The sequence below is a fragment of the Puma concolor genome, chromosome D2, assembly GCF_028749965.1.
Source record: "Puma concolor isolate L17-30 chromosome D2, mPumCon1.1.hap2, whole genome shotgun sequence".
Classification (NCBI taxonomy): Eukaryota; Metazoa; Chordata; class Mammalia; order Carnivora; family Felidae; genus Puma; species Puma concolor.
The window spans coordinates 18483389-18506543 of NC_141677.1; the positions used below are offsets into that span (position 1 = coordinate 18483389).

Sequence of the window (23155 nt, forward strand, 5' to 3'; positions counted from 1 at the left end):
AAGGTCTAAGTCCTTTACTTTAATACTAACAGTCCCTGAAAAACAACACTGAAGTAAAAATATGAAAACTGCTAATGCCTTTACACGTTATGAGAGGCTTATATTTCCAAGGAGATAAGAAATTGTAAAGTAGCTCGTTACACCAGGCCTTTTTGACTTGATATTTGATGACATTTTCAGCATTCTGCACAGACTTCTAAATTTTGTCCTTTTTCGTTCACAGTTGAATACATCCTCAACTAGCTTAACTCTAAAGAACATCCAACTGAGACTTAAGTTTCCCCTGTCAGCATATCTAGTGATTTGGTTCATCGTTGCAGTCAAATTAAGTTTGTTAGGTCTATACTCCTGTCTGTATCTAATAGTCTGTTTCAACCAACTGGTGGTTGCTAAAGGCAGCTGGGGGGGGGGGGGGAGGGGTCGGGGGAGGGGGCAATACAGTGAAGGGGATCAAGAGGTACAAACTTCCGGTTATAAAATACATAAGTCTTGGAAATGAAAAGTACAGCCTATGGGGAGGGCCAGAGAGAGAGGGAAACACAGAATCGGAAGCAGGCTCCAGGCTCTGAGCTGTCAGCACAGAGCCTGATGCGGGGCTCGAACCCACAGACTGTGAGATTGTGACCTGAGCCGAAGTCGGACGCTTAACCGACGAGCCACCCAGGCGCCCCTGTCCTCTATGTTTATAGGCATGACTCTGATTTAAAAACCAACAAACAAGCACTAATTGTTAAGAACAAAAGAATTAAATATATACATAAATTGGATAAAAATCTCATAAATAATAAAAAATATATATATACTAATAATCCGGCGGTGGAGAAAGTATACAAAAATAAATGTGAAACAAAGACCACACGAAAGTGCTAAGCGGTCCTTCGGGGAAAGGGATTCTAAGCTGACTGATCATAAAAAGCCACTTAAGTGGAATTTAAACGAGGTGGTGGAAAAAAGTGGACACAGTAATAGCAGGAAAAGATCAACCCAGGAGTGACATCTTGGAAGAGAGCATAGGAAGCTCCAGAAATCCCTCTTTGCACCCATACAACTATTAAACTGGCTGCAACTGTCTGAAGTTAACTATTTTGGAACTCTGTATCCAGTTGAACACTCTGAGCATTTGTAGGAAGACCTTGATGAAGAGGCTGGTAAATTTCAGTGACTTTCAGCCTGTTTGCCTGGCAGAGACTGTCAGCCACAGTGGCAAGCCTCTGGGGGGATGGCTAGCCTAGGTTTCTTAGATGGCTTGTTGGAGCTAAGGGTGACCAACAGCACCAAGTCCTCCAAATATCAAGACTGTGTGTTCCGATTGCTGATTGCTTCTTTTGAGAACTGAGGGGCTGGCAGCCATCGTTTTAATCCTCATGGGGTGGAGTGGCTTCAAGGGAATTTAAAGAGACTCCTCAGTTGACACAGAAAAAGCATGTCAGCAAGCTTTTGTGATAAAATAACAGTCAGCAAACTAGTAAAAGAAGGAAACGTTCTCAACATAATAAAGTCCACATATGAAAAACTCGCACCTAACATCACGTTTGATGCTAAAAGACCGAAAGTTTCTCCCCTCAGATCCAGAACAAGACAAGGATGCCCGCTTCACAACTACTATTCAGCGTATTACTGAAAGTTCTAGCCAGAGCCAATAGGCAAGAACAAGAAATGCAAAGCAGCTAAATTGGAAAGGAAGAAGTAAAATTACTTCTGTCCACAGATGACATGATCTAATAGGTAGAAAACCCTGAAGACTCCACCAGAAAGAAAGAGAGAAAAAGAGACAGAGACAGAGAGAGAGAGGAAGGAAGGAAGGAAGGAAGGAAGGAAGGAAGGAAGGAAGGAAAAGAAATTGTTAGAGCCAATAAATGAATTCAGAAAACTTTCAGCATACAAAATCAATGTTCGAAAATTAACTGCATTTCTATATCTAGTAATGAACAACTCAAAAAGGAAGCCAAGAAACTATTCCATTTATAATGCCATCAAAGAGAATTAAATACTTAGGAATAAATTTAACCAAGAAGGCAAAAGACTTGCACACTGAAAACCATTGCCAAAATACATTTTTAAACACTTAAATAAGAGGAAAGGTACACCATGGTCATAGATTAGAAGACTTGAAACTCACAATACTCGTAATCTATAGATTCAATGTAATCCCTATCAAAATTCCAATGGTGTTTTTTGCAGAATTAGAAAAACCCATCCCCAAATTCATATGTAATCTCAAATAACACTGAATAGCCAAGTCAATCTTTATTTTTTTAATTTTTTAAATGTTTATTTATTTATTTATTTAATTTTTAATATGAAATTCATTGTCAATTGGTTTCCATACAACACCCAGTGCTCATCCCAACAGGTGCCCTCCTCAATACCCATCACCCACCCACCCCTCCCTCCCACCCCCCATAAACCCTCAGTTTGTTCTCAGTTTTTAGGAGTCTCTTATGTTTTGTCTCCCTCCCTCTCTAACCATTTTTTTTCCTTCCCCTCCGCCATGGTCTTCCGCTAAGTTTCTCAGGATCCACAAGTCAATCTTTAAAAAGAAGAATGAACTTAGAGGACTTCCACGTCTCGATTTCACAACTAAGTATGAAACAGCACTAATCAAAATAGAATGGCACTGGCATAAGGGTAGATATAGAGACCAATTGAGTAGAATAGAGAGCCCAGAAATAAACTCTCATATATACGGTCAATTGCCGACAAGATTGCCAAGACAACTACTGGATATTTAACTCAAAGGAAATGAAAACACAACTTGAAAAGATATATGTCCCCTGTGTCTGTTGCAGCATTATTTACAATAGCCAGGATAGGGAAGCCAACGCAGTGTCCAGCAATAGGGATAAAGAAGGGATAAAGAAGACGTGGTTATATATACACAAAGGAATATTACTCAGCCATCAAAGGGAGTGAGATCTTGCCATCTGCAACCACACGGATGGACCTAGACGGTATTCTGCCAAGTGAATTCAGAGAAAAACAAATACCATAGGATTTCACTCATATGTGCAATCTAAAAGCCAAAACAAATGAACAAACAAAGAAAGCAGAAACAGGCTCCCAAATACAGGGAACAGACTGGTGGTTGCCAGAGGGGAGAGGCCCAGAGGGGTGGGCAAAATGAGTGAAGGGGAGTATGAGGTCCAGGCTTCCAGTTTGGGAATGAATAAGTCACGGGGATGAAATATATAACAGAGGGATAGAATCAATGGTGTTGTGGTAGTGATGAATGATGATAGATGTCCTACACTTACAGTGAGCACAGCATACAGAGCTGTTGAATCACGATGTTGTACCTGGAACGAATGTAACACTGCGCAAACTATACTTCAATGTAAAAATTTTAAAAAGTAAATTTTTTTAATAAAAAGTTTTTTTTAAAAAAAAGATTGCCAAGGCTATTCAACGGGGAAAAGACAGCCTTTCCAGAAAGAGGTGCTGGGAAAACAGGATATCCACATGCGAAAACAACGTAGTTGGACCCAAACCTCATACTATAAAAAGTTACTATACAAAAACTAACTCAAAATGAATCGAAGACCTAGCCTTAAAAGCCAAAATCATGGAAGAAAAGCTTTGCGACACGGGATTCAGTAATTTCGTGGAAATGACACCGAAAGTCCGGGCAACAAAAGAAAAAAATTGATAAATTGGACTTCATCAAAATTTTAAAGAAATGTTTTAAGTGTTCATTTAGTTTTGAGAGAGAGAGAGAGAAAGAGACATAGTGTGAACAGAAGAGGAGCAGAGAAAGAGGGAGACAGAGAATCCGAAGTAGGCTCCAGGCTCTGAGCTATCAGCACAGAGCCCGATGCGGGGCTTAAATCCATCAACTGTGGGATCATGACCTGAGCTGAAGGCAGATGCTTAACCAGCCAAACCACCCATGCATCCCAGACTTCATCAGAGTTTCTTTTTTTTTTTTTAATTTTTTTTAACGTTTATTTATTTTTGAGACAGAGAGAGACAGAGCATGAATGGCGGAGGGGCAGAGAGAGAGGGAGACACAGAATCGGAAGCAGGCTCCAGGCTCTGAGCCATCAGCCCAGAGCCTGACGCGGGGCTCGAACTCACGAACCGCGAGATCGTGACCTGAGCCGAAGTCGGACGCTTAACCGACTGAGCCACCCAGGTGCCCCTTCATCAGAGTTTCAAACTGTGAATCAAAGGATGCTGTCAACAGAGTGACAGGACAATGCACAAAATGGAAGAGAAGATTCCAAATCACGTATCTGAGAAGTGGTTAATATAGAGAATATGGAAAGATCTCGTAAAACTCAACTTCGGCAACAAAAACCCATTTCGAAACGGGCAGAGAGATTTGGAAAAAACATTTCTCCAAAAGAGACATACAGTAACACATAAAAAAGATGTCGACATCCTTAGTCATTCGAGAAATGCAAATCTAAACCATGATAAGACGCCATTTCACACCCATTAGGATGGCTCTTGTAGAAAATCAGAAAATAAAAAGTCTTGGTGAGGATGTGAAGAAACTGGAACTCTCATGCACTGCTTGTAGGAATGTAAAATGACGCAGCCACTGTGGAACACAGTTCGGTGGTTCCTCAAAAAGTTAAACCTAGAGGTACCATAGGATCAAACAATTCTACTCCCAGGGCTATATATGCCCAAAAATAGACACAAGTACACCAATCTTTATAGCAGCATGATTTACAATAGCCAAAAGGTAGAAATAACCCAAATGTCCATCAACAGATGAATGGATACAGAAAATGTGGCTTACCCATACCATGGAATTAACTAGACACAAAATAAAGAAAAATCCTGATACCTGCTACAACATGGGTAAGCCCTGAAAACACTATGCTGGATAAAATTAGCCGGGCACGAAAGGGTAAATACAGTATGATTCCACTTATAGGAGGTACACAGAATAGGCAAGTCCAGAATGGCACAGAGGAGAATGGAAGTAACCTGGGGTTGCCAGGGATAGAGAGTTATTGTTTAATGGATAGTTTCTCTTTGGAATGATGAAAATTTCTGCAGATGGGTCACGATGATGGTGGCAAAAACATTGCCATTGAATTGTTCACTTAAAATAAACTAGGGTTGCCTGGGTGGCTCGGTCAGTTAAGCTTCTGACTTTGGCTCAGGTCATGAACTCACGGTTTGTGAGTTCGAGCCCCACACTGGGGTCTGTGCAGACAGCTCTGAGTCTGGAGCCTGCTTCGGTTCTGTGTCTCCCTCTCTCTCTGCTCCTCCCCCACTCGTGCTGTCTCTTTCTCAAAAATAAATGAATATTTTTTAAAAACGGTTCAACTAGTAAATTTTATGGTTTGGTATTTTACCACCATAGGTAAAATAAAATAAAATAAAATGGAATAGAATAGAATAGAATAGAATAGAATAGAATAGATAATAAAATAAAATAAAATAAGATAAAATAAAATGAAATAAAATAGATAAAATAAAATAAAATAGAATAGAATATATAAAATAAAATAAAATAGAATAGAATAGAATAAAATAGAATAGAATAGAATAGAATAGAATAGAATAGAATAGAATAAAATAAAATAAAATAGATAAAATAAAATAAAATAGATAAAATAAAATAAAATAGAATAGATAAAATAAAATAGAATAGATAAAATAAAATAGAATAGAATAAAATAGAATAGAATAGAATAAAATAAAATAAAATAAAATAAAATAAAATAAAATAAAATAGATAAAATAAAATAATAGGGGATCAACCCAGGAAGAAGACTGAAGGATGATACTCCTTGCCAGCACGGTGAAGAACACGTATGTCTGGATGCCCCCTTGAATTTCAGAAGCAGTGCCCTGCTTGGCGGAGGGAGGAGAGCCGCAGCGGCCTGTGGAGGTAGCCTGCCGCCTGGAAGTTACAGCCACGAAGAGATATCTGAGCCTGTCTAGAGCATCAGGGCCACAGCAGGGAATCAGGCACAACACCAAACTGTAGGCTCTAGGAGGACAGACATCCTCTCTGCCTGTCATCATTTTATCACTAGCCCCTGACGCCTAATAGACATTCAATAGGTATTTGTTGAATGAATGGGTGGATGAATCCATCAACTATACAGTGACATTGCTTTCAAACTACATCATAATGTATGATATCAGAATGTATCTGCAGGTATCAGAATCCCTGGAGGGCTTGTCAAAACACAGATTGCTGGGCCCAGAGCTTCTGATCCCATAGAATGGGGATGGGGCCTGAGAATTCACATTTTTTACCAGTTCCCAGGTTATGCTGATGCTGCTGTTCTGGGACCACACGCTGAGAACCACTGATTTAGAAGAAACAATTACCATAATTGAAAGCCCAGATCCCTGCTCACATTTCTATGTAAATGTGTTAACTCTTAGCTTATTTTTAAAAACCTAGGGGCGCCTGGGTGGCCCAGGTGGTTACGCATCTGACTCTTGGCTTTGGCTCAGATCATGATCTCACAGTTAGTGGGTTCAAGCCCTGCATCAGGCTCTGTGCTGACGGCATGGAGCCTGCTTGGGATTCTGTCTTCCTCTCTCTCTGCCCCTCCTCTGCTTGCTCTCCCTCTCTCTCCCTCTCAAAAACAAATAAATAAACATTAAAAAAAATTTTTTTAAAGCCTAGGCTGAGAAGCCCAAAACACGATTGAGATTGAATTTCTTGCTACCCTGGGTAGGGCTTGCTGAAAGTCAAATTTAATCAGATTTGAGAAAAAGAAGGGGCACCTGGGTCGCTCATGATCTCGCCATTCCTGAGTTTGAGCCTCACGTCAGGCTCTGTGCTGACAGCTCAGAGCCTAGAGCCTATTTCAGATTCTGTGTCTCCCTGTCCCTCTGCCCCTCCCCTGCTCGCGCTCTGTCTCTCTCTCTCTCTCTCTAAAATAAATATTAAAAGAAAAAGAAATATGGCTTTTCTTGTGTGTGATTGCTAAAATTTTACTCAGTAGGGTGCCTGGGTGGGTCAGTCTGTTAAGCGTCCGACCTTGGCTCAGATCATGATCTCACCGTCTGTGGGCTCGAGCCCCACGTAAGGCTCTGTGCTAATAGCTCAGAGCCTAGAGCCTGCTTCAGATTCTGTGTCTCCCCTTCTCTCTCTGCCCCTCCCCACTTGTGCTCTGTCTCTGTCTCTCAAAAATAAAATAAACATTAAACAAATTTTTTAATTTTACTCAATAAAACAGGTGAAGAAACCAGTTCATGACGCAAGCTAATCCTCAGTGAGACCTGTATAGGCAAATAGAGAAGCGGATTGAATTTTTGAACATGCTGCTCACTAGCTGTGTGACTTCGGTGAAATATCCGACCTCTCTGGATTTCAAATACTGAACCTATCAAGCAGAGATGATTGTAGCAAACTCATGGGCTTATCATAAAGATCACATGAGACAGAGTAAGTTAAATATAGGAGAAACTCTCTTACCCAATTTCTCCTTAAACAACTTGCTGGTTTAACCATCTTTCCTCCTGATCCAAGCCCGTTGGTCAAGGCCAGCAGCAGGCTCACAGCCACCTGCCCTTCCTGTCCTTCCCTGCACTTCTGTTCCCACCATCGGAGCGAAAGACATTCCAAAGTCAGGTGCATCGACTCTCAAACCTTCATACTCTATGTAACTCAACTAAAAATACTTAAATCTTTGAAATATGCATGCAAAAAGAACAAAATAACTTGAATGCTTTGGAAAGTCTCCATAAAGGCAAGTTGTTAAAATAAATTACTATCAGATTACGTGCAAATGAGACGTCTTGTAGAAGAGTAGGCAGGAATAGTAAAAGTCTAGAAAGATTGTGTTCGGCTGCTCCCAACATACTTTTCAGTCTTTGCTCCACTTTAAAGAATCCTAACCTGGAAACCTTAGGTAACAGATCGCAGATGTGGTTTATGGAAGAATAATGATCTGGAATGCGGTCAAGTACCGTCCTCAAAGAAGGGATCTCGGCCATAAATCAATAGGTTGGCAAAGAAATGTACAGAGTTATGCTTTGAGTTAAAGTAGAAGTTTAAGGTTGAGTACAACACGTTGTATGATTCCCTGCTTCCACTGACTTTTTAACAGACCAAAATACCCGTCCTAGTCACATCGGATTAGCAGTGCTCAGGGCGCTTGGCACTCATTAAATGTTACTTCTCCCGCCACCACCTTGAAAGGTTGCACTGGTTTCACACCCAAATGCCATTCCTGTTTTTTAACATTTCATCAGTAGATACACACTACCGAAGTGCTTCATGTTGCACCAAACCAGCTATTTGCAGAGAACGTTTGCGGCCCAGGACATTTCTGTTTTACACGTTCCACAAGCCTTACCCCCAGCACTCAGCAGAATCCGGGGAAGGTGAGGGGCAGAGAGCGCTCATGAATAGTCATGCAACTTTTCAGAAAAATAACAACACCTCGCCTTTCCAGGGCACTCTAATGAGGATGAGCCCTTCGGAGATGTAGGTTAATCTCCCGGCACCCCTCCGAGCTGGGTCAGTGTTATTCCTGCCACTTAGAACGTCAGGGGGTAGAATGCTGGCAGGTTAATTGACTTGCTAAGTCAGCACTACAGGTTAACAGGAGGGATGGAGTGGGACCTCGGGCTGCGCAGGTTGTCAGCTGTCTGCCCTTGGCCTCTGGGTTTTTGGTTTGGTTCCTTTCCCAAAAGCTTACATGTGTTTTCTGACCTCAGTAACACCTTTATGTAAAATGTGTGTGTGTGTGTGTGTGTGTGTGTGTGTGTGTGCGCGCGCGCACGTATGTGCGTCTGCATATATGTATGTGTGTCTCCTCCTTCAGAAGCAAGCCTGGAAAGGAAACAGCGTGGGCTATGTTTCTTCCTGCTTCATTTTCTGCAGTCCCTCGGCTGACCTGACCGGAAGGAGCTCAGCCCTCCCCCAGCCTTTCTGCATTCACTGATAACTTGCTTCTGAGAGAAAGAAGCAGAAGCCAGGGCCACTGCGAGCACCTTCCCAGGCCACCCGCAGCAATGAGAAAAGCCTGGAGAAACAGCCTAATCCAGGGGAAGGACTACAGCCTACAGACAAACTCCCCAGAAGGCCCCGGCTATCTTGCCCTCGGCAATCCCCGGAGAACAGTCAGGCCCACTTATACTTTTTTTTTTAAATATAATTTATCGTCAAATTGGCTTCCATACAACACCCAGTGCTCATCCCAACAAGTGCCCTCCTCCATGCCCATCACCCACTTTCCCCTCTCCCCCCTCCTCCCCGCCATCAACCCTCAGTGTTTTCTCTGTATTTGAGAGTCTCTTATGGTTTGCCTCCCTCTCTCTCTGTAACTTTTTTTTCCTCCTTCCCTTCCCCCGTGGTCTTCTGTTGAGTTTCTTAAGATCCACATATGAGTGAAAACATATGGCATCTGTCTTTCTCTGCCTGACTTATTTCACTTAGCATAACACCCTCCAGTTCCATCCACGTTGCTACAAATGGCCGGATTTCATTCTTTCTCATTGTCAAGTAGTATTCCATTGTATACATAAACCTATACTTCAAACATCCTATTGTGTGAACATAGGATTCCTGGGTGCCTATCAACGTCCCTACCCACTCTTCCCAGGCCACCGTTCTGACAGCTTAGAGAGGCTGGTTGTAACCTGTGACAGTGGCATGTAAGTTATTGGCATGGTATAAGGGCTTTTTTTGCAGGAAGTTATGCAAACATCAGCTCAGCCTGAGGAGTAACAGGTTGGTCACAGACAGGGTATAATCAGGGAAGACTGATAAGATCCTACTGTGTCTTCCAGGGCCAATCCTGTGAGCCTCCGGGAACAACATTCATTCACCTACAAACGTCTATCGAGCAACTACGGTGCCCTGGGCACCAGTGTATCTTCTGCCACTCAGGAAGAAACCCTACTCGCCGGAAGAAGTAGGAAAGAAGGGGACAGGAATAGACTAATAAAAAAGTGAGGAGGGGTGCCTGGGTGGCTCAGTTGGTTGAGCGTCCAACTCTTGGTTTCAGCTCAGCTCATGATCTCACGGTTCATGAGTTCAAGCCCCGCAAGGGACTCCATGGTGACCACACAGGGTCTGCTTGGGATTCTCCCTCTCCCTCTCTCTCTCAAAACAAATAAATAAACTTAAAAAAAAAGGAAGAAAAAAATTAAAAACAAAATGAGGAGGAGATTGAAGGTGACACATGACCTCAGTAGTCTCTGTGGCTGCCTAGCACCGACTGGCCATCACTCAGGCTGGGAAGTCACTGGGTGCCATCCCGGGGCTCTACCCACTGTCCAGTGCAACCTCTCCCCTGCTCCTGGGTTTCCTGCTTCCAAACTTTAGAGGTCCTCCAAGGGTGATAGCCTTGCCCCACAAGGACGGCAGGGCTCTGTGTCGTACAGAACCAGCAGGAACTTAACAAAATCCCTCATTTTAGTATAGGTCGAGTGGGAAATTGGGAAGGAACTTCAACTACTTTGTTTCTCAATGAAGTCTGATTTTCTAGGCCACACATGGGCCCAGAAACCCATCAGGTGATCATTCTCCACTTGTAGCTTGAGATGGATTTCAAGGAAGTCATATCACTATCAGCAAAAAGACCAGAGGAAAGGGAGCCCTTGTGCACTGTCGGTGGGAATGCAAACCAGAGCAGCTACTGCGGAGGTGCCTCAAAAAATTACAAATAGAACTACCATATGATCCAGGAATTCCTCTTCTGGGTATTTATCCAAAGGAAACGAAACGACCACCTTGAAGAGATAGCTATGCCCCCGTGCACTACAGCGCTATTCGTAACAGCTAAGACCTGCAAACAACCTAAGTGGATGAAGAAAATGTGATTATATATATATGATTTTTTTTATAAAAACATGGTTTTGTATATGTATATACACATATATATGTATACACGTAGGTAGGCACACACACAACCATCATAAAGAATGCAATTCTTGGGGCGCCTGGGTGGCTCAGTCGGTTAAGCGTCCGACTTCAGCTCAGGTCACGATCTCACGGTCCGTGAGTTCGAGCCCCGCGTCAGGCTCTGGGCTGATGGCTCAGAGCCTGGAGGCTGCTTCCGATTCTGTGTCTCCCTCTCTCTCTGCCCCTCCCCCGTTCATGCTCTGTCTCTCTCTGTCCCAAAAATAAATAAACATTAAAAAAAAAAAAATTTAAAAAAAAATTAAAAAAAAAAAAAAAAGAATGCAATTCTGCCACTTGCAACAACATGGACGGACCTTGAGGGCATTAGGCTAAGTGAAATACATCAGACCAAGAAACGCAGATACTATATGATCCCACTCATATGTGGAATCTAAAAAAAGCTGAACTCACAGAAGCAGAGAGTAGCCTGGGGCTTGCCGGGGACTAGGGGCTGGGGGGAAAGGGGAGAGTCTGGCCAAGGGCACAGACTTCCACTTCAAAGATAAATAGCCCTGGAGAGCTAATGTATGGCCTGGTGACCACATTAACAATGCTAGATTGTATATCTGAATAGATCTTAAGTGTTCCCACCACCCCCCCCCCCCCCGCCAACACACACACACACACACAAAGGTCGTTATGTGAGATGGCTAAAAAAAAAAAAAAAAAAGAATAACCATTAGAATCTCTGCTTTATTACGTTAACCAGAACCATTTTCTAAACTCTGCTCTACACAGAAAGCTAGCAGTCAGTGAGGTGGTAAATAAACACCCACACTGATCCTGTCTTGTTCACGTAGAGGAGGCAACCGCCCTGTGATGGAGGCCACGGGTCCCCAGGTGCCCCCTCAGCACCCAGGCTGCAGGAGGCTGGTCACGAGCCCCACCTGAGGTCCTCTTTGAGAACTGCCCCTTCTTGAAGACAGTGCCAAGGCACCCAGGTTACACTTTCCCCCTCGGGGACAGCCTCGTTGTGTGGGAGTCCAAGGGCCCAGTCCCCTGGCCTCAACGGAGGACAATTCAGAGGACCGCCCCAGCTGCAGAGTCCCGGTGAGACATACGAGGCCTTTGGTAGGATTCCGTCGCTGTCCAGCTTGCTCCTCTGTTTCCCTTCCTCCCCTCACTGGGGCTGTTCCCCTGGCACGCACCCCCCCCCCCCCGTTACCCTCCCCTCGGCCCCCCGCGTGCTGTCTCCACCTCCCAGTCTGTCTCTCGGCAAAGGACCTTAGACAGCTACCCACCCACACCCACACCCAGCCCTGCCTTAAAGCAAAACTTGGTTCAAACATTTTAGAGTGACAGACAACAGGCACCCTTCAGCCCACAGCTTTCAATGAAAGGATGACTAACCGCTTTCTATGTTCAGGTTAGGGTGTGTGTGTGTGTGTGTGTGTGTGTGTGTTTTAATCCATTCCAGAAGAACCAGAACAAACTGGGTGATGTCCTATATGTAATTGACTATGGGATTAGGTCAGCCTGGCTAATTAAGACTCACTCACTGCCATCTCCTGAGATGAAAGCTACCGTGGGGCTGGCATAGAAAACAATTAGCCCCTGCTAGAGTTCAAACAGCTTCTGTGCGCCCAGAGAGCCCACGTTCCCTTCTGGAGCCCTTAATTAGTGAGTCGACTGCTTTCCCCCATCCCTTATTCTTGTCATAACTTCTTTCACTGGTGGCCTCAATTGTCATTCTGCGCAATTCCCCAACTGACAGCACAAATGCAAATTTGGGGAGAATATCACAGGAAGAGGGCACACTGTGCCCGGGGACGTGAACATCTGTTTCTGTGGAGATGCCCCTTTTGCTCGGGAGCATATCACAGCCTAGCTAATGCGAGGAGCTGTGGTCTTGAAAGACACCAGCAAGAAACCCAGAGGCACTGAAAATCCTCACTAATATAAATGAGTGTGGCTCACATTCGGCAGGGATAGGAAAACAGTGTGTTTTTAAATGAGAAGAACTGAAGCACTGTAGGTAAAATGAGAGGCCTCCCCTCACAGGTAGGGATGTGCACCACTCAGATCCTGGTGATGAATGCTAGAGGCTTGTAATCACCCGCCCCAGCAGCTCTTTTGAACTGACCTGGTTATTTGCAAACAAGGTTACACGGGCTGTCGCTTTCATTCGCACTATTGCCAAAAGAGATGCACGGCTTTCTAAGGGTGCCTTTTTTCCCTCTGTGCCTGGGGTCGTGATGTGAGGTTTCTCCAAAGCTGTAATGGAGAACAAAGAGAGAAGTTGGAAGGCTAGTTCAGCTGGAGATTTCTAGGGAGTCTGCAGACATCAGATCAGTCTCGAGGGGAACTAAGTCACGCCAGCCAAGGCCGTGGGAGACCGAGCTGTGAAGCAGACGCCTGATGGACAGCTAGGGAGTGAGAGTGAGGTGGGAGGAAGGAGAGACACATGTGTATGGACTGGAGCATTCAGAGGAAGCTGACACGTCCTCACCGAGCAAGTTATCTGGAATAGTAATTGGGAGATTAAGCGGAGAATCAGAGCAAAGGGAGTTTTGTAGGTTATTTTATCCAGTCTAGGGAAGGCTGTGAAGAACGATCTCAATGCTCCCCTAGAGGTGACTGTTGTAACTATAATTTTAATCTCTTCTAAGTTCAGAGTCCCTTTCTCTCCCCCATTAGACAGTGCTAAACACAAATGCTTTGCTTCTGAGCTCTTCTTTTTTTTTTTTTATGCTCCATATAAACTACCACCCTAGAGTTGGCATTTACCATAAGAATGTTGCAGTTACTAAGATGACTATTTATCATCTACAGTTGACCTTTGAATAACATGGATTTGAACTGCATGGGTCCACTTATACATAGATTGTTTTTTCAATGACTATAGGGCAGTACTGTAAACGTATTTTCTCTTCCTTATGACTTTCTCAATAACCTTTTCTTTTCCCTAGCTTACTTTATAATAAGAATATAATATGTAATATATGTAACATACAAAATAAGTGTTAATCAACTGTTCATGTTATCAGTAAGTTCTCCAGTCAACAGTAGGCTCTTAGTAGTTACGTTTTGGGGGAGTCAAAAGTTACATACGGATTTTCAATGGCACAGAGGATTGGTGCCTTGAACCCCTGCATTGTTCAAGGATCAGCTGGAATAACTAACACACTGACTTTGAATGGTGACGATATCTGTCCTTGTTCTTCAGTTATAAGAGTTTACCTGTGTGACGTCTCTCCACGAAACCAAACACACCCAGATTCTTTTTCTAAATTGTACCATTGGGACCCACGTGGTAGTCTTTAGAATTAGAGAGTACTATTAAAATTATCAGAGCGCAAGAAGGGACAGCATAGCAAAAAAGGAGGGTGGAGGAAGGAAGAATGGACAGATCAGTAGATACATGGTTGAGGAAGTGAGCCAAGACTTACACTCGCATGTAAAAGGGATTTGAAAGACAGAATGAAGAGTGAAGAGTGAGGAAATCCTTGGGGTGGCCAACCTGGTCGCTGTAATTACTAAGCCCAAGGCCCCTTACCCCCGAATTCCATCTATTATCACAGTAGATTCCCACACGTTTCTTAGAATGGAGTTTAGACCCATGCACACTTTTGCCCCAAATCCCTATCGTATTTCCTATACTAGAGAACTAGGCTGTGAAAACCCCTGTAGCCTCCCTAGATTAAGAGCCAATTACTGGTTCCACATTTCCTTTCTCCAAGGAAGAGTCCTTGTTTCCACATGGCTTTCTAAGATGATGGGAAAAGAGGAAGCACTTCTGGACTGGCAAAGTTAAGGACTTCCAAAATCCTGCCCCTTTATAAAACAACTAGAAGAGTGTCAAAGCAACAATAACAACAACAAAACAAAACAAACAAACCCACATGGATCAATGATTTAAACCTCTGAAAAATAACTGCAGACTGGAAACAATCCAATGACTATTTATTCAAGAAAAACACCTGAATATTAGGAGGAAGAATAAGCTTTGTAGCACTTTAACTTATCCTAATTCCACTATCAACTTCTGAGATCCACAATAATGTCCTTGAACACCAACAGCCTAACAATACAGTAGCTGTGATAAATCAGCAGCCTAACAGTCACTGGAGGGGGCAGAGTGGAATTGGAGCGCCGTCAAAGCCCTATCCCCAGAGAATTATCACTATGTAAAGAGACTGATGGCTCAAAAGCCCCATTCTCAGGATTTGTCTTTACTTGACCTGACTCAGAGCTCACTCAGTGCAGGCAGCTTTATTCCCAGGGTATTCGTCAAAAACCATGAGCAGCAACTGTTTAATATCTTAGCTGCCTGAGTCAGCATTGCCAGTTGGAACTGACAGTAGGTTGACCAAAACACTTAAAAGGAAAAACGGGAGAATGAAATATTTGTAAGGGGCACATATTATATTTTCTAATATAATACTGGGAATCTAGAAGGCCACACACATATGCAGGGTTATATGCATGCCCAGGAAATATTGGGAGTGCCCTAATTTCTTCCTTCTGGCTAATTTCAGGCTTAGCACAAGCAAGAAGTGAAGACTAAGGAAGAGTTGTAAACTCCTTCATAGTACCATTGATGGCATACCTCAACACACACACACACACACACACAGCCACACGGCAAAGTCTGGGAGTCATATTAGATCAAAGGTTTTAAAGAAATCTCTGTCCAATCATTAGCTGACCACTAAGCTAACCAAACACAGACCTCAATGGTTTCACATAACAAAGAATACAGATTTGACAGATTTAGTCTAGAAAAATCAATAAACAAATAGCAATAACAACAAACAGAAACAATAAACCCTGGGAAATGGAAAGAATATTATTTCCAGAGTTACCACATTATATTATTTAATGTCCAGTTTCAAAGAAAAAAAATTATAAGACATGTAGAAAAACAGGAGAGTATGGCTTGTATACAGTTAAAATAAACAATATCTATAAATTTGGACTTACTAGAAAAAGCTTAAATATTGGACTTACTAGAAAAAGATCTTAGATGGGATATTATTAATATGTTCAAAGAACAAAAGGAAACTATGCCTTAGAATTTTTAAAAATCATGAGAATAATGTCTCACCAAATAGAGATTATTTATAACTAGATAGAAATTATTGTTTAAGGACCGAAAAGTTCTTGAGTTGCAATGTTCAAAAGTTGAAATGAAAATTCACTAGAGAGGTTCAACAGAAGATTTGACCTGGCTGAATAAAGAATCAGTGAACTTGAAGTCAGGCCGATCGAGATCATCTAGTCTGTGGATGAGAAAGATAAAAGAATGAAGAAAAATGAATACAGCCTGTTAGACGTCATCAAGCATACTAACATACACATGAGAGAGAAGAGAGAAAAAGAAGAGAAAGAATATTGGAAGAAATAATGGCTAAATACTCACACTTGATTAAAACAACTAATTGGCATATCTAAAATCTCAAACTCCAAGTAAGAAATATCAAGAGTTTCACACTGAGACACACTACAGTCAAACTGTGAAAAGACAAGATAAAGAGAGAATCTTAAAAGCAGCAAGAGAACCAAGCAACTCATCACATACAAGGGATCTCCAATAAGATTAACACCTGAATTCTCACCAGGAAACATGGAAGCCAGAAGATAGTAGGATGACATATTCAAAGTGCTGACATAAAAAAGACAATGAAGAATTTCACATCCAGAAAAACTACCCTTTGAAAAACAAAGAAGATTCGGCTATTTCCAGAAAAACAAAAACTGGGAGAATTCATCACTAGCAGACTGGCCCTATAAAAAACTCTAACGGAGATTCTTCAGGATAAAATGAAAGATGCTAGACAATAACTTAAATTCACATGAAAAAATAAAGAGACTAATAATAATAACTACCCAGGTAAATATGATAATATGAATGTATTTTGTTTCTAACTGTTTTCTTCTCCTATCTGATTTAAAAGTCAGCAGCACAAAGCAGCAATAATAAAACCGCATTGATGGGCTAACAATGAATAAGGACGTAATTTGTATTACAATAACAGTACAAAGGAATGGGGGACACAGACTTATACTGGAACAAAGTTTTTGTATATTATTGTAATTGAGCAAATTTTAATCTGAACCATATTGTTTCAACTTAAGATGTTAATTGTAATCCCCAGGACACCACGAAAAAATAACTAAAAAATAGAAAGAAAGAATAGAAAGAAACAGAAATAACATATTAGAAAATACCTAACTAAAAAGAAGGCAGTAATGAAGGAATATAAAAACAAAAAATACATAAGACATACCAAAAAATATAAAAACAAAAAATACATAAGACATACCAAAAACAAGTAACAAAATAGGAGATGTCAATTCTACCTCATCAGTAATTATATTAAAAGCAAATGGACTAAGCACTTCAATCAAAAACAGAGATGATTGTCAGCATGGTTTAACAAGAAGCCAAAACTATGGTCCAACTATATATGCTGTGTGCAAAAGATACACCTTAGATGTAAGACACAATACATTGAAAGGTTGAAACTAAATAGATGGAAAAAGATATACCATACAACTAGTACCCAAAAGAGCACCAGAATGGCTATACAGACGAAATAGTATAAGGCAAAAATTGTTACTAGAAGCAAAGAAGGACATTTTATAACCCTAAGAGGAGCAATGCATCAGGAAAACATAACAATTATGAACTCATATGTACCTAACAAGGAAGCCCAAAATACATAAAGGAAAACTGACAGAACTGGAAGGAGAAATAAACAATTCAACAATAATAGTTGAAGACTTTAATACACTACACGCAGCAATAGGTAGAATAACTTCTAGCAAAAAGTCAACAAAGAAATAGAGGATTAGAGCTACTTCTTCCCTGGTTGGAAGACATTCTAAGTATACCTTATCACCCATGTCTTATGAAAGGGAAGAGAAAAGAGTGGTCCAAAGCAAAAAGGGGATCTGGAGCATCAAAAGGGAGATAGTCCCAAAAGAGTATCTCCCTTTGAAGGAACAAAAGCTTTTACCCTTTTTGTTTCTCCTGGAAAAGTCTCTCTACCCCCAGAAATTTACTCAGTTGCTGGTCCTTGATCCATATCAATACTTTTCATTACGGGGAGGAGAAAGCTGGGTTAGAAGTGAGGATCTTGACTTCCTCTTAAAAACTAGAGAGTACCCTGTCCTCATCTTTCTACACAAGTTGGCTATTATTTAGAGAGATTGGGGCACAAAAGAATGATAACAGCCTCCCAGAACTTGTGCAAATGTTAGGCAGAATCATTTACCTAGACAGACAGGAAATACCTGGAAATGGTCATCAGCCTACCAACTTTAATTTAGAACCTTAGTCTGATATATACGTTGGAAAAATATATGAAAGAAGGGAGGGTATGCAAAATGTAATGAGACACCAATAGAAGAAAAAACTTAATTTAAAATTAATTGAAATTATAATAAATATTTTATTTTTATTAATACAAATGAAATAATTTTCCCTCATTTGAAGAGGATTATTTTTCTCTACCCATAAATACCTGAACAAAAGTTACTGCTTTTTTCTCTCCTCAAATATTGCAAACATTTTGCTATGTCACTGGGCAAGGAATGATGGATTGATTTAAGTTCAACACTCCACTGGGGAATGCATTACTGCATAAATTAAAGCTGAGCTTCTGTTACCTTGTAATTTATTGACCAATTCCTTCAATCAAGTCCACTTAAGGGCTTTAATAGATTTCCAATGTAGTTTAATGGCTTTTTGTGCTGCCCTCCTCAAATAGTACTTTTTAGCATTCTTTAAACACCTTTATAATCTTTAATCAGTTAATCTTCATAATATCTAATGAAGTTATATGAGATTTGTTCCATTTTTACAGAAGACTCAGTGGAGTGATTCCTGTATAAGAAGAGTGCACATCAAAATCATCAAGGTCACTTGTTAAAGGAGATTTGTGGACTCTACCCCCCAAAAACCTTTTTGTCAATAGGTCTGATGGAGACTTACAACCCTGTACTTTAACCAGTCCTGATGAGGATAGCAGAGAACCACATCTTGGGAAACAATATCTTAATCCACAAATGTCTAGACAGAGAAATCTTAAGTTTTAAAAAATATAGCAGACTATCTACCTTGACTTCCAAGTAATCTTGCTTTCATGTTACATTGTAAAATATCTTCAGGGCTGGATAATGCATAAGACAACTTTTAAACACAATAAATCTAGAGGGAAATTAAGTGACACCTCAAGAAAGTGACAACTGAAGGGGTAGGTGAGGAATTAGGGCCAACTTTCACCTTGAAAGCATTTGATAGACCAGTGAATTTTAGTGTCAGTTTTTACGCTCTGAAAGGACCACAAAACACAAGAGAAAAAGACCAGGGCCTGCCCAGGTGGTAAATTTATTAGACGTCCCCAGTATGCTAGGATCCCAAAGGGCTATAGTCTCAATGCAAGGGTGAATCAGAAGTAAATCTGTCCTCATTCATAGCAGACTATAAAGAAAACTGCTAACTCACATTGACTGTTGATGAACAAGAGGGAAGAACTACCCTAAGATTTATACCTTCATAATACTTCTCACATAGATGCAGCTCCAATCCATACTACCTGTACAGTTTGAAAAACCTCAAACTAAACATTTTTAAAAACCAGGTCCTGGGGTCAATCCAACAAGAGGGTATAACACTTCTAAGTAGTTATACAACGAATATACAAAGCAAATATTAACAGACCTAGGCAAAGAAAGAAATAGGAATACAATAATAGTAGGGGACTTAATACCCCACTTTCAACAATGGGTAAATGTGACAGAAAATCAACAAAAAACATGGGCCTTAAAATACTTCATTTAACATATGACTTAACAGACACATACATAACATACCATCCAAAATCAACAGAATACACATTTTTCTCAAGCACACACGGAGCATTCTCCAGGACAAAACGAGCCTTAATAAATTTAAGAAGATTTAAATCATATCAAGTCTCTTTTCTAATCTCAATGGTGTGAAACTAGAAATCAACTACAAGAAGAAAAAATGGGAAACTGTGCAGATATGTAGACATTAGACAACATGCTACTGAACAAACAATGAGCCAAAGAAAAATTCAAAAGAGAGACAAGAAAAAATACCTTGAGACTAATGAAAATGGAAACACAACTAAAACTTATTGGATGCCAAGTCCAGGACCAGATAGACTCACAGGTGAAGTCTACCAAACGTTTAAAGAAAATTAGTATCCATTATCCTCAAACTATTTCAAAAAATAGAAGGGGAAGGAAAGCTTCCAAATACATTCCATGAGGCCAGAATTACCCTGATACCAAAACCAAAGATACCACACACACACACACACACACACACACACACACACACAGATTAAAAAGAAGAAAGCTATAGACCAATATCCCCAATGAACACAGATGCAAATATCGTCAACAAAATATCAGTAAACCACCTTCAACAATACATTAAAAGGACCATTCACCTGATCAAGTGGGACTGACTCTGGATGCAAAGATGATTCAATAACCGCAAATCAATCAATGTAATAACATCACATTAACAAAACAAAGGATAAAAAATAATTTTGTCTCAGTAGATGCAGAAAAAAGCATTTGACAAAATTCAAGATTCATTCATGATCAAAACTTTCAATAAAGTGAGTTTAGAGAGTATATGCCTCAACCCAATAAAGGCCACATATAAAAAAAAAAAAAAAACTCACAGCTAACATCATAGTCAATGGTAAGAGGCTGAAAGCTTTTCCGGTAAGATCAGGAACAAGACAAGAATGTCCACTCTCATCACTTTTATTCAACATAGAACTGGAAGTCCTAGCTACAGAATCAAACACACACATACATGCAAAGGGAAAAAAAAGAAAGAAAAGACATCCAAACTGGTAAACAAGTTCAACTTTCACAATTTGCAGATGACATGATACTATATATAGAAAACCCTAAGGACTCCCACCAAAAAAACTATTAGAACTGATAAATGAATTCAGTGAAATTTCAGGATACAAAATTAACATACAGAAATCATTTGCTTTTCTATAGACTAATAATGAAGTAGCAGAAAGAGAAATTCAGAAAACAACTTGATTTATAATTGCACCAAAAAGAGTAAGATACCTAGAAGTAAACTTAACTAAGAAGGTGAAAGGCCTGTACCCCGAAAACTGTAAAACACAGATAAAAGAAATTGAAGACAACACAAATGGAAAGCTATTCCATGCTCATGGATTGGAAAAACCAATATTGTTAAAATGTCCATATTACTCAAAGCAGTCTACAGAGTCAATACAAATCCCAATCAAAATACCAATAGCATTTTTCACAGAACTAGAACGAACAATCCTAAAATTTATATGAGAGAACAAAAGGCCCAAATAGCCAAAGCAATATGAGGAAAGAAGAACAAATGATGATATCATACTCCAAATTTCAAAACATACTACAAAGCAAAAGTCATCAAATTACTATAGTAATTATAACCACTATTTACCATAGTAAATATAACCACAAAAACAGACCTAGAGATCAATGGAACAGAATAGAGAGCTCAGAAATAGGCCCATACATACATGGTCAATTAATCTATAACAAAAGAGGCAAGAATATACAATGGAGAAAAGACAGTCTCTTCAATAAATGGTGCTAAGAAAATTGGACAGCTACATGCAAAAACATGAAACTAGACCACTTTCTTACACCACACACAAAAATGAAATGGATGAAACACCTCTGGGGTGCCTGGGTGGCCCAGTCGGTTAAGTGTCCAACTCTTGATTGCAGCTCAGGTTTCGTGAGATCAAGCTCTGCATTGGGCTCCATGCGGGGTGTGAAGCCTGCCTGAAATTCTCTCTCTCCCTCTGCCCCTCCCTTGTTAGCTCATGTGTGTGCGCACACATGCTTGCCCGCTCTCTGTCTCTCAAAAATAAATACATAGAGAGATAAGTAAAATAAAATAAGATAAAATAAAATAAGATAAAATAAAATAAAATAAAATAAAATAAAATAAAATAAAATAAAATAAAATAGATTAAACAACCAGCATGTGAGACCTGAAACCATAAAACTCCTAGAAGAAAACAAAGATAGTCATTTCTTTGACATCAGCTATGTCAACATTTTTCTAGATATGTCTCCTAAGACAAGAGAAACAAAAGCATAATCAAACTGTTGGGATGACACCAAAATAAAAAGATTTTACACAGTGAAGGAACTATCAACAAAACAAAAAGGCAACCCACTGAATGGATAAAGGACCTTGCAAATGGTATAGCCAATAAGCGGTTAATAGCCATATAAAAAACTTACACAACTCGGGGTGCCTGGTTGGCTCCATCGATTAAGTGTCCAACTTCGCTCAGATCATGGTCTCATGATTTGTGGGTTCAAGCCCCGCGTCGGGCTCTGTGCTGACATCTCAGAGCCTGGAGCCTGCTTCGGATTCTGTGTCTCCCTGTCTCTCTGTCCCTCCCCTGCTTACTCTCTGTCTCTCAAAGGTGAATAAATGTTAAAAAAAAAATTAACAAAAAAAACTTACACAACTCAACACCAAAAAACACAAATAATCTGAATAAAAATGAGCACATCATCTGAACAGACATTTTCCCAAAGAAGACATGCAGATGGCAAACAGATACAAGATGCTCAACATCACTAATCATCAGGGAATTGCAAATTAAAAGGCACAATGAGATATCACTTTACACTTGTCAGAATGGCTGGAATCAAAAAGACAAGAAATAGGGGTCCCTCGGTGGCTCAGTCGGTCAAGTGTCTGACTCCTGATTTTCCTTCAGGTCATAATCCCAGGGTCATGGGATTGAGCCCATCGTTGGGCTCTGAGCTGAGAGTGGAACCTCCTCCCTCTTGCTCTCTCTAAAATTAAAAAAAAAAATTTTTTTTAAGACAAGAAATGACAAATGTTGGCAAGGATATTGAAAACAGGAATCTTCATGTGCTTCTGGTAGGAATGTAAATTGGTGCAGCCACTCTGGAAAACAGTGTGGAGGTTCCTCAAAAAATTAAAAATAGAAATACCATATGATTGAGTAATTCCACTACTGGGGTATTTACCCAAAGAAAATAAAAACATTAATTCAAAAAGATATATGTACTCTATGTTTATTGCAGCAGTATTTACAATAGCCAAGATATGAAAGCAACCCAAGTATGCATCAACAAATGAATGGGTAAAGAAAATGTGGTGGAAAATGGATAAAGAAAATACATACACACACACACACACACACACACACACACACACACACACACACAGTGGAGTATTACTCAGCCATAGAAAAGGTGAGATGTTGCCATTTGCAACAACATGGATGGACCTAAGGGATATTATGCTAAGTAAGT

At 40.5% G+C, this 23155-nt stretch overlaps 1 long non-coding RNA gene across 7 annotated transcripts in view; it reads right to left on the minus strand.

Moving 5' to 3' along the window:
- Positions 1-23155, minus strand: part of LOC147575817 (uncharacterized) — an 81517-nt gene that overhangs the window by 38069 nt on the left and 20293 nt on the right. For all 7 annotated transcript variants that reach the window (XR_015241589.1, XR_015241587.1, XR_015241586.1 and 4 more), the window contains one exon: positions 22103-22277. This is a non-coding gene — a long non-coding RNA (uncharacterized LOC147575817). The remainder of the gene's footprint in view (positions 1-22102; positions 22278-23155) is intronic.